The following is an 8872-nucleotide window of genomic DNA, read 5'->3' on the forward strand; positions in this document are numbered from 1 at the left end:
CTGTGATTGCTTTCATCTCATGGATGAGGAAACAGGATTAGAGGAGGTGTGCTGCGTGGGGCAGTGCGTGATCTCGGCTCACCGCAACCTCCACCTCCTGGGTTCAGGCAATTCTCCTGCCTCAGCCTCCTGAGTAGCTGGGATTACAGGCACGCGCCACCATGCCCAGCTAATTTTTTGTATCTTTAGTAGAGACGTGGTTTCACCATGTTGACCAGGATGGTCTCGATCTCTTGACCTCGTGATCCACCTGCCACGGCCTCCCAAAGTGCTGGGATTAGAGGCTTGAGCCACCACGCCCGGCCTAGGCAAGTTATTCTTAGTCTATAACATGGAAGATAACCACAGCAGCTACCCTTTTAGGGTACCGTTGGGAGGATTAAGAGGGATGATTCATATCACGTACTTCCCACAGAGGCTGGAACATAATATGCAATGAATAAAATTTGGTCATTATAATGACTCAGGATTACAGTTTGGCCAGAATTTGAACTGAAATCTATCCAAGTCCAAGTCTACGGCCCCTTTTGCAGTTCAGTAGATGCATGATAATGACCCTTTCTATATGGGTGGAGTGTGCTGCCTGCTCCCTCTCCTCTGTTCCACCTCTAACCGCTGCTTGCTTGGTTAACACCTACTCATCTCCCAGGAGAGGGAAGCCTTCTCCGAGCCCCAAGATTGGGTTAGATGCCCCTGGGTTGTGCTCCTGCAGCATCCTGAATGTGCATTCCCGGTACGAATTATCACTTCACATTACAGTTGCCTAATTGCTGGCTTGCATTCCCCTCTTCACTGCAAGCCCTTTGAGAGCAATGGTTGCGTATTTTTCTTTTATCAACAGTGCTGGCCAGTGGCTCACAGTAATCTTAGTACTTTGGGAGGCTGAGGCAGGAGGATTGCTTAAGTCCAGGAGTTTGAGATCAGCCTGGGCAACAAAGTGAGACCTCATCTCTACCAACATTTTTTTTTTTTAATTATCTGGGTGTGGTGATGTGTGCCTGTGGTCCCAGCTACACGGGAGGCTGAAGTAGTAGGGTCACTTGCGTCTGGGAGGTTGAAGTTGCAGTGAGCCGTGTTCATGCCAGTTCAGTCTGTGACACAGAGCAAGACCCTGTCACAGAAAAAAAATTACCAGCACATAACATTTACTATCTACATTTTGATTAAATTATTACTATGAGCACATTTTTTAAGTCTGAGAATATTTAAGCTGGAAGGGGCCCCTGAGACATCTCATCTAGAGGTTCCAACAAGGCCACGCCACCTGGGGGAATTTTGGAAATGTGTGGAGGTGTTTTTGGCTTTCACAATGATTCAAGGACACTTCTGGTATTTGGGGGGCAGCTGGGTGCTAAGTGGTCTGTAACGGTTAGGACAGTTCTGCCTAATGTCCCACATACTTTTATTGTCTGCACAAACATTTATGTAGCTCAACAAGCTGTTACATTTACTTTAGCCTAGAATCTAACTTTGATTGACACTGTACAAAAACAAAGTATTTTGGTACAGTTTTAATATATCTGAATATTTCAGGAATGCAACCACTGTGTGAATGAGGGAAAAATTACGCTGTGTTTTGTCCAGAATGCTATCGTGGAAGAATCCCATGAGCAATAGCACCTGGGGCCCGGGATCTGAATTCCCAGGACAACCTGCCTGTATCATCTGCATCTGTAGCCCTTACATTCACGATCATTGTGTCTGTCAGCAACTTTTGCATAATAAGCCATTCCAAGGCAAAACAACAATCATTCTCTCCCATGCATGGGTGGATTTTCTGGGGGTTGGCTGGTCTTGGCTGGGCTCAGCTGGGCAGTCCTGCCTCAAGCGTGGTTAGCTGGGCTTGGCCCCTTGCTTGGGTTGGGCCCAGGTCTGTTCTGAGTGTCTCATTGTGGGGCCCAGGCAGATGGGGCAGCAGATTCCTGAGAGAGGCCCTTCTCTTGACAGAGGCAGAGGCATGAGAAAGTGAGCCTCCCTGCACAGCACATTTCAGGTTTTATTTCAGTCTTCTCTGCTGTTAGCCCAAGTGCCCAAAGCAGGCCCATCTCCAAGCCCAAAGTCTGGTAATAGTGGAAAAGTGAAAGCACACGCCTCCTGTGGAGGTGGAGGGAAGAGAGTAAATATTTTTGAGCAAAAATCTAAGCCACCTCAGTGATTTGGCCTGATTATCTTAATTTAGCTCTCATCTCAAAATGTCATATGCAAAGAACAACAAATCTATTTTGCCTTACATATCTCAAATACTCACATACTCTGATAGGAAAGTCGATGCGCCTGATGATTTAATTGTAACTACCCACATGCTCATGACTATTTACATACGGAATACATACAGGCATGGGTCGCCTAATGACAGGGATACCTTCTGAGAAACACATCACTAGGTGATTTCATCACTGTGTGAACACCGTAGAAGGTGCTTACACAAACCTCAGTGGCGTAGCCTACTACACACCTAGGCTACATGGTGTAGTGTGGGGGTCTGGCACATCTGCCGGGCGGCTTCCGTCCAGCGGAGAGCCTCGGCCCCACTCAAGTGTTCTTAACCTGGAAGAGGGAGTGCGCAGAAGAAAAGATAGATAGAGAGCGGGGTCTGGAGGACTGCCAGGCAATGCCGGAGCAAGAAGTGCCAAGACAGCAAGTTTACTTGTGCAAACTACAGGTTATATACCTTTCAGTGTTTGAGGAGTGACGTACATTCCATTGTATCTTGAAATAAAATCAAGAACAAAAAATCACAAGGGGTACAGAAAGTATGACTCTTAATCAAAGGGTGTACAGCAAAGGGACAATAAAGTTTGCAAAAAGGGGGTCATAAATCTAAACATGTGTTTTTCTAAAATCAGTTAAGCAAGCAAGATCGTTAACAAGGTATAGCTGGACCTTTCCAAATGTCCTTCTAACCTTGCCTATTCATATAGGATCATATGCAAACAATATGATTGAGTTAGCAGAGGTAAACAAAGTCATACAGTTATTGTGCAGAGAAGGAACTAGGAGGCACACAATGTCTAACCATACAATGTCTCGTTGGACCACAAGGCCTGAGCTCAGCCATTCTGTTGCAAATGTCAGAGGCAAAGATTGATGTTTATAACATCAATGCAACCAGCCTTCCTCCTTTCCCTTAGCTCAACAGCCTCCAGGAGAGGAGAAACGTGTATGGGTTCAAGCTCAAGATGGCGAGGGTCCTGTCAAGGGCCCTTCACAGGAGCGATCCCCACAGTGTAGCCTCTTGCTGTTAGGCTGAAAACCTGTACAGCGTGTTACTGTCCTGAATACTAAAGGCAGTTGGAACCCGAAGGGAAGTCGTTGTGTATCTAAGCATGTCTAAACATAGAAGAGGTAAAGTAGAAATGCGGTAAGAAAGATAAAAAATGCTATACCAGTCTAGGCACTCAGCACTGTGTTTTACCCAGAATGCTGTCGTGGAAGAATCACACTGCAGTGAGCCGTATTCATGCCCATCCAGCCTGTGAAACTGAGCAAGACTCTGTCTCAATATGGAGCTTGCAGGCCTGGAAGCTGCTCTGGGTAAGTGGTGAGTGAGTGGTGAGTGAACATGAAGCCCAAGGACATTGCTGTACACTACTGCAGACTTTATAAATGCTGTACACTTAGGCTCTACCAAATTGTATGTTAAAGAAAGTAATTGCATCTCAGCACTTTGGGAGGCTGAGGTGGGAGGACTGCTTTGAGCCCAGCTGTTCAAGGCCAGCCTGGGCAGCATGGGGAGACTTCCTCTCCACTACACTTTAAAAAAAAAAATTAGCCTGGCATGGTGGCACAGACTTGTAGCCCACTGTGGGGGCAATGGGGTGGGGGGTGAGGGTAATGGAGAAGAGGGGCAGGCTGAGGTGGGAGAATCTCTTGAGCCCAGGAGGTCAAGGCTGCAATGAGCTGTGATTGCACTGCTGCACTTCAGCTGAAGTGATAGAGCGAGACCCTGTCTCAAAAAAAAAAAAAATGGAAAAGAGAAATTGCACCACAATAGCACAATGGCTGTGATGTCACTAGGAATTTTTCAGCTTCATAATCTTACGGGGCTGCCGTCATCTATATGGTCAGTCACTGAGAAAAACATCAGTTCATGACTATATTTTATTATAAATCACTGTCCTTTTATTTTTTAATATAGGTATTTGATTGGAAATTAGGTGTTTAGATAAATCATATAATTCAGTAATTTCATTTCAAGAGGTTTGCCAAGTGTTTTTATGAAAATGGGGCCATGAACCCACACGTGTGAGACTTGCAGAGGTAATCCAACAGAGCTCAGCACAGCGAGGGGCCGGAGAGGCCTCCCTTGGAGTCCTGCCCTCCCGTTTACAAAGTATGTCACTTCAGGCAATGCATCTCACATCCCTGAGGCTTTCACAGGTGCACTCTGGGGTAATGATATGTAACTCTTCTGGCTGCAGTAAGAATTAAATAAGGATCACATGTGTGACATTCAGGATGCCGGGAGGAAAGAGATGACACATTCAAGTGGGCTAATTGAGGGGCATTTCATAAAGGGACAATTTGCCAGGTTGTGGGCAAAGTTAAAAAAAAAAACACTCAGAAAACATGCATTATCTTAGGGCTGTTACAGCAGAGAGCCATTTCTACCCCCAGGTCTACTAGGCTAAATAGAACCCAGAGAGATTAACTATATGGAAAACACAACTCTATGAGAGCTGTGGCCTTCGGTAGAGGGCCTTAACCAACCATGCCAGGCCCACCTGTCAGAAGCTGGCAAGACAAATGCTTCACTCTCACTCTCCTTCTGCCTACAGATCTTTCTTCCATGTGTCTCCTATTGGCGAAAAGCAACCAGAAGCGAGAAGTGCCCCATAAAACTGCCATCCATAAAAGTCAGCCTCCCAGAGCACAGTGTAGGGGGAAGGGTGGAGGGTGGAGAGTGGATCTGGGGGAGAAAACAGGAGATGTCCAGGGTAGCATGGACAACAGTTAGCACCCAGTAAAGTAAGATATATCAAGATGGCCAGGCGCGGTGGCTCATGCCTGTAATCCCACCACTTTGGGAGGCCGAGGCAGGCAGATCACGAGGTCAGGAGTTCGAGACCAGTCTGGTTAACATAGTCAACCCCACCTCTACTAAAAATACAAAGCCAGGCTACTAAAAATACAAAGCCACGCGTGGTGGCAGACACCTGTAATCCCAGCTACTCGGGAGGCTGAGGCAGGAGAATCGCTTTAACCCACTAGGTGGAGATTGCAGTGAGCCGAGATCATGCCATTGCACTCCAGCCTGGGAGACAATGTGAGACTCTGTGTCAAAAAAAAAAAAAAAGGTTTATCAAGATACATGTGGTAGCACTGTGAAAGAAATAAGCAAGCACACACACAGACATGTACATGTACAACACATACGCACGCACAGGAAATTCAAATAACCTGCCCCAAATTCTAAGGAGAACCACCACTAGAATCTAGTTCATCTCTTCAAAGTCAAAGACTTTTTCCACTGCATTCCTCCAAGGATTACATTCAATTTCTGCATCAACAACGACAACTTGTCCCGAGCCTCAAACTTTTGAAACTTAAAGTAAAGGTAATAATGTTTGTCCTCAAGACATATTAAGGGGATACTGTCCCACTGAAGGAGCAGAACTTCAGCCAGAAATTCAGCCAATGAAGCATTTCCAACTCCTCACAGACAACGTGGACAAAAAGTGTAGCTAGATGTGAAATTGCTTAGAAGCCATACCAGGGCCGTTACTTCCCTGGTTTGAACCAGTACTTGGGTTTAAATTCAGTTCCTGGTTACCTTTAAGTACTGCAATTTAAAACAAACCCTGGAAGGCTACAGTAGCTTTCTAGATTGTTGCCAAAGCCACACTGAGATCAAAGGCAGCATTGTTCTCCCAGAACTGTCGCATAGGCAGAAGCACCTGGTTAAACCAGTCCCATGGGCTGTGAGATCAGCCCAGCCAAGGAGGTTTATACAACTTTCTGACTCTTGGGGGAAGGCAAGTCTATTTGATTTTTCTGCTGCTTCTGCAAGTCTCAGAAGTTTCCGACGTTTCTTCAGGTAAGAACCTGCCAGGTGGGAATTGTGTAACCAGAGCTTCTGGGGCAGGCAGGGTTCTGGGAGCCAAAGGAAAAATAAACATGTCTCTTTGCTTACAGAGATTAGCGGCTTCCTTTTGAAATCACATGCTTTCAATTTCCAGATCTAAAAAACCCACAAGACTACATGCAAGGGCACCAGCCACTGACTGCCAGCTTAGCATTTCACCGGCTAGACCCAGGCGTCAGGATTCTGAACAAATACCTTTTGAAATGCCACTTGGTCTCTCTTGGAGTCAGGTTTGGATAAGTCTCTAACTAGGGATCTCAGATGCCTTTTTCTCTCAACCCCAGATTAACCCCATAAATGCCAAGGAACAGAAAACTTTAACAGCTTTATGATTCCAAATTTGTCACCATGCTCCAAGAAAGATGTCATCAAATCTAGAAGTTTGCATGCACACATATTCACGTTATGCAATAATCCAAACCCATAAACGCGGATGTATGCCTTATTTCATCATCTAAAACCAAAGACACACACCGACTCTGCTCAGGTAGAAACTGAGAGCACTCATGCCACATTTTTCATAAAACAACCCTCATTTCATCCTTGGTACAAACGTTATGAGCTATTTGCTCATGTCTTTTACATGTAGAGAAAGAGCTAATATGGGAGATTGCAAGATCTGCTCAAAGATATGAAACTAACAAAGGGCAGAACCAAGATTTAAACTCAGGTCCCTATTCCAAAACCCAAACTCAAAACAGAATTGTACATACTTTTTATCCACTTATTGAAGATAGGCAATATTTAGAACATAAAGTAAGTTTACAGTATTTTTAAGACAAAAGTTAAATTTTTCCAGGTGTGGTGGCTCACGCCTGTAACTCCAGCACTTTGAGAGTCCAAGGCAGGTGGATCACAAGGTCAGGAGTTCGAGACCAGCCTAACCAATGTGGTGAAACCCTGTCTCTACTAAAAATACAAAAATTAGCTGGGTGTGGTGCACATTCCTGTAATCCCAGCTACTTAGGAGGCTGAGGCAGGAGAATCACTTGAATCCAGGAGGCGAAGTTGCAGTAAGCCGAGATCGTGCTACTGCACTCCAGCCTGGGGAACAGCGTGAGATTCCATCTCAAAAAAAAAAAAGTTAAGTCGATTGGCATTGCTTAGTGGTAGAATACAAACTTTAAAGCTTAAGGGTTTATTTTCTTGAAGAACTCTTTATGTGGTTTCTGAAGTAGGTTAAAACTTAATTGGTAAACAAAATGATGCTTATTAATAACGCAGTTTGCTTAGATACATTCATTTTTATTATATATTTTTACCATTCAAGCAAAAGGCTCACAATACTTAAGAATCTTCTTAGGAGAAACCCTGGGTAAAAGCAAAATAGCTCACATTAGGGAATGAGAGCTCACAGATTAGAAGTCAAATGCTACCTTGTTGCATGTTATGTATTTTGTTCCCGAGATTTTCATCCTTAATCGGTATCAATCATAACAATATTCTTTTGATACTGTGAAAAGATTAGTAGGTTTGCTTGATGAAAATCAAAAGAGCGTCGTACTGGCATAAAAACAGACACATAGACCAATGGAACCAGAGAGAGAGCCCAGAAAGAAAGCCACATATTTGTGGTCAATGGATTTTTGCAAAAATGCCAGGAACACACAATGGGGAAAGGATAGTCTCTTCGATAAATGTTCCTGGGAAAACTGGATATCCAATGAAGAAGAATGAAGGTAGACTCTCATCTCACACCATATACCCAAAAATCAACTCCAAATGAATAAAGCCTTAAAATATAAGATCTGAAACTGTAAAACTACAGAAGGAAAACACAAGGGAAATGTTCCGTGCCACTGGTCAGGGCAATGAGTCTTTGAGTGTGACTCCAAAAGCATAGGCGACAAAAGCAAAAATAGACAAAAAGGATTCTATCGAACTAAAAAAAGCTTTTGCAGAGCAAAAGAAGCAATGAACAGCATGAAGAATGGGAGAATATACTTACAAACAATACATGCGATAAGGTATGAATACCCAAAATATATCAGAAACAACTCAATAGCAAGCAATCTGATTTTAAAACGGCAAAGGATCTGAATAGGCATTTCTCAAAAGAAGACATACATGGCCAACAGGTAGATGAAAAAATGCTCAACATGACTAATCATTAGAGAAATGCAAATTCAAACCACAAGTAATAGAAAGATGTGGGGAAGGGAACCCATGTACACTGTCAGTGAGAATGTAAATGAGTACAGCCACTACAGAAAACGGTAGGAAAGTTCCTCCAAAACTGAAAAATAGAACTACCATATGACCTAGCAATCCCACTGCTGGGTATATATCCAAAGAAAATAAAACCAGTCTGTCAAAGAGATATCTGCACTCCCATGTTAATTGCACTATTCATAATAGCCAAGATATGGAATCAACCTGAGTGTCCATCAGTGAAAGATGGATAAACAAAATGTGGCATAATACACAGTGGAATGCCATTCAGTCTCAAGAAAGAAGAAAATCCTGTCATTTGTGACGTGAATGAACCTGGAGAACATCATGTTAACTGAAATATGTCAGGCAGGAAAAGACAAACACGGCATAATCCCACTTATATGTAGAATGCAAAAAAAAATTGATCTCATAGAAATGAAGAGAAAAACAGTGGTTAGCAGTGGCTGTGGGTGGGAGGATTGGGGAGATGTTGGTCAGAGAACACAAAATTTCTGTTAGGAGGAATAAATTCAAAAGATCTATTGCACATCTTGTAACTGCAGTATATAAAGCATGTTGTTTTGGGTTCTTTGGTTTTGTTTTGAAACAGGGTCTCACTCTGTCACCCAGGCT

Source organism: Callithrix jacchus, chromosome 3 (genome assembly GCF_049354715.1).
Source record: "Callithrix jacchus isolate 240 chromosome 3, calJac240_pri, whole genome shotgun sequence".
NCBI lineage: Eukaryota > Metazoa > Chordata > Mammalia > Primates > Cebidae > Callithrix > Callithrix jacchus.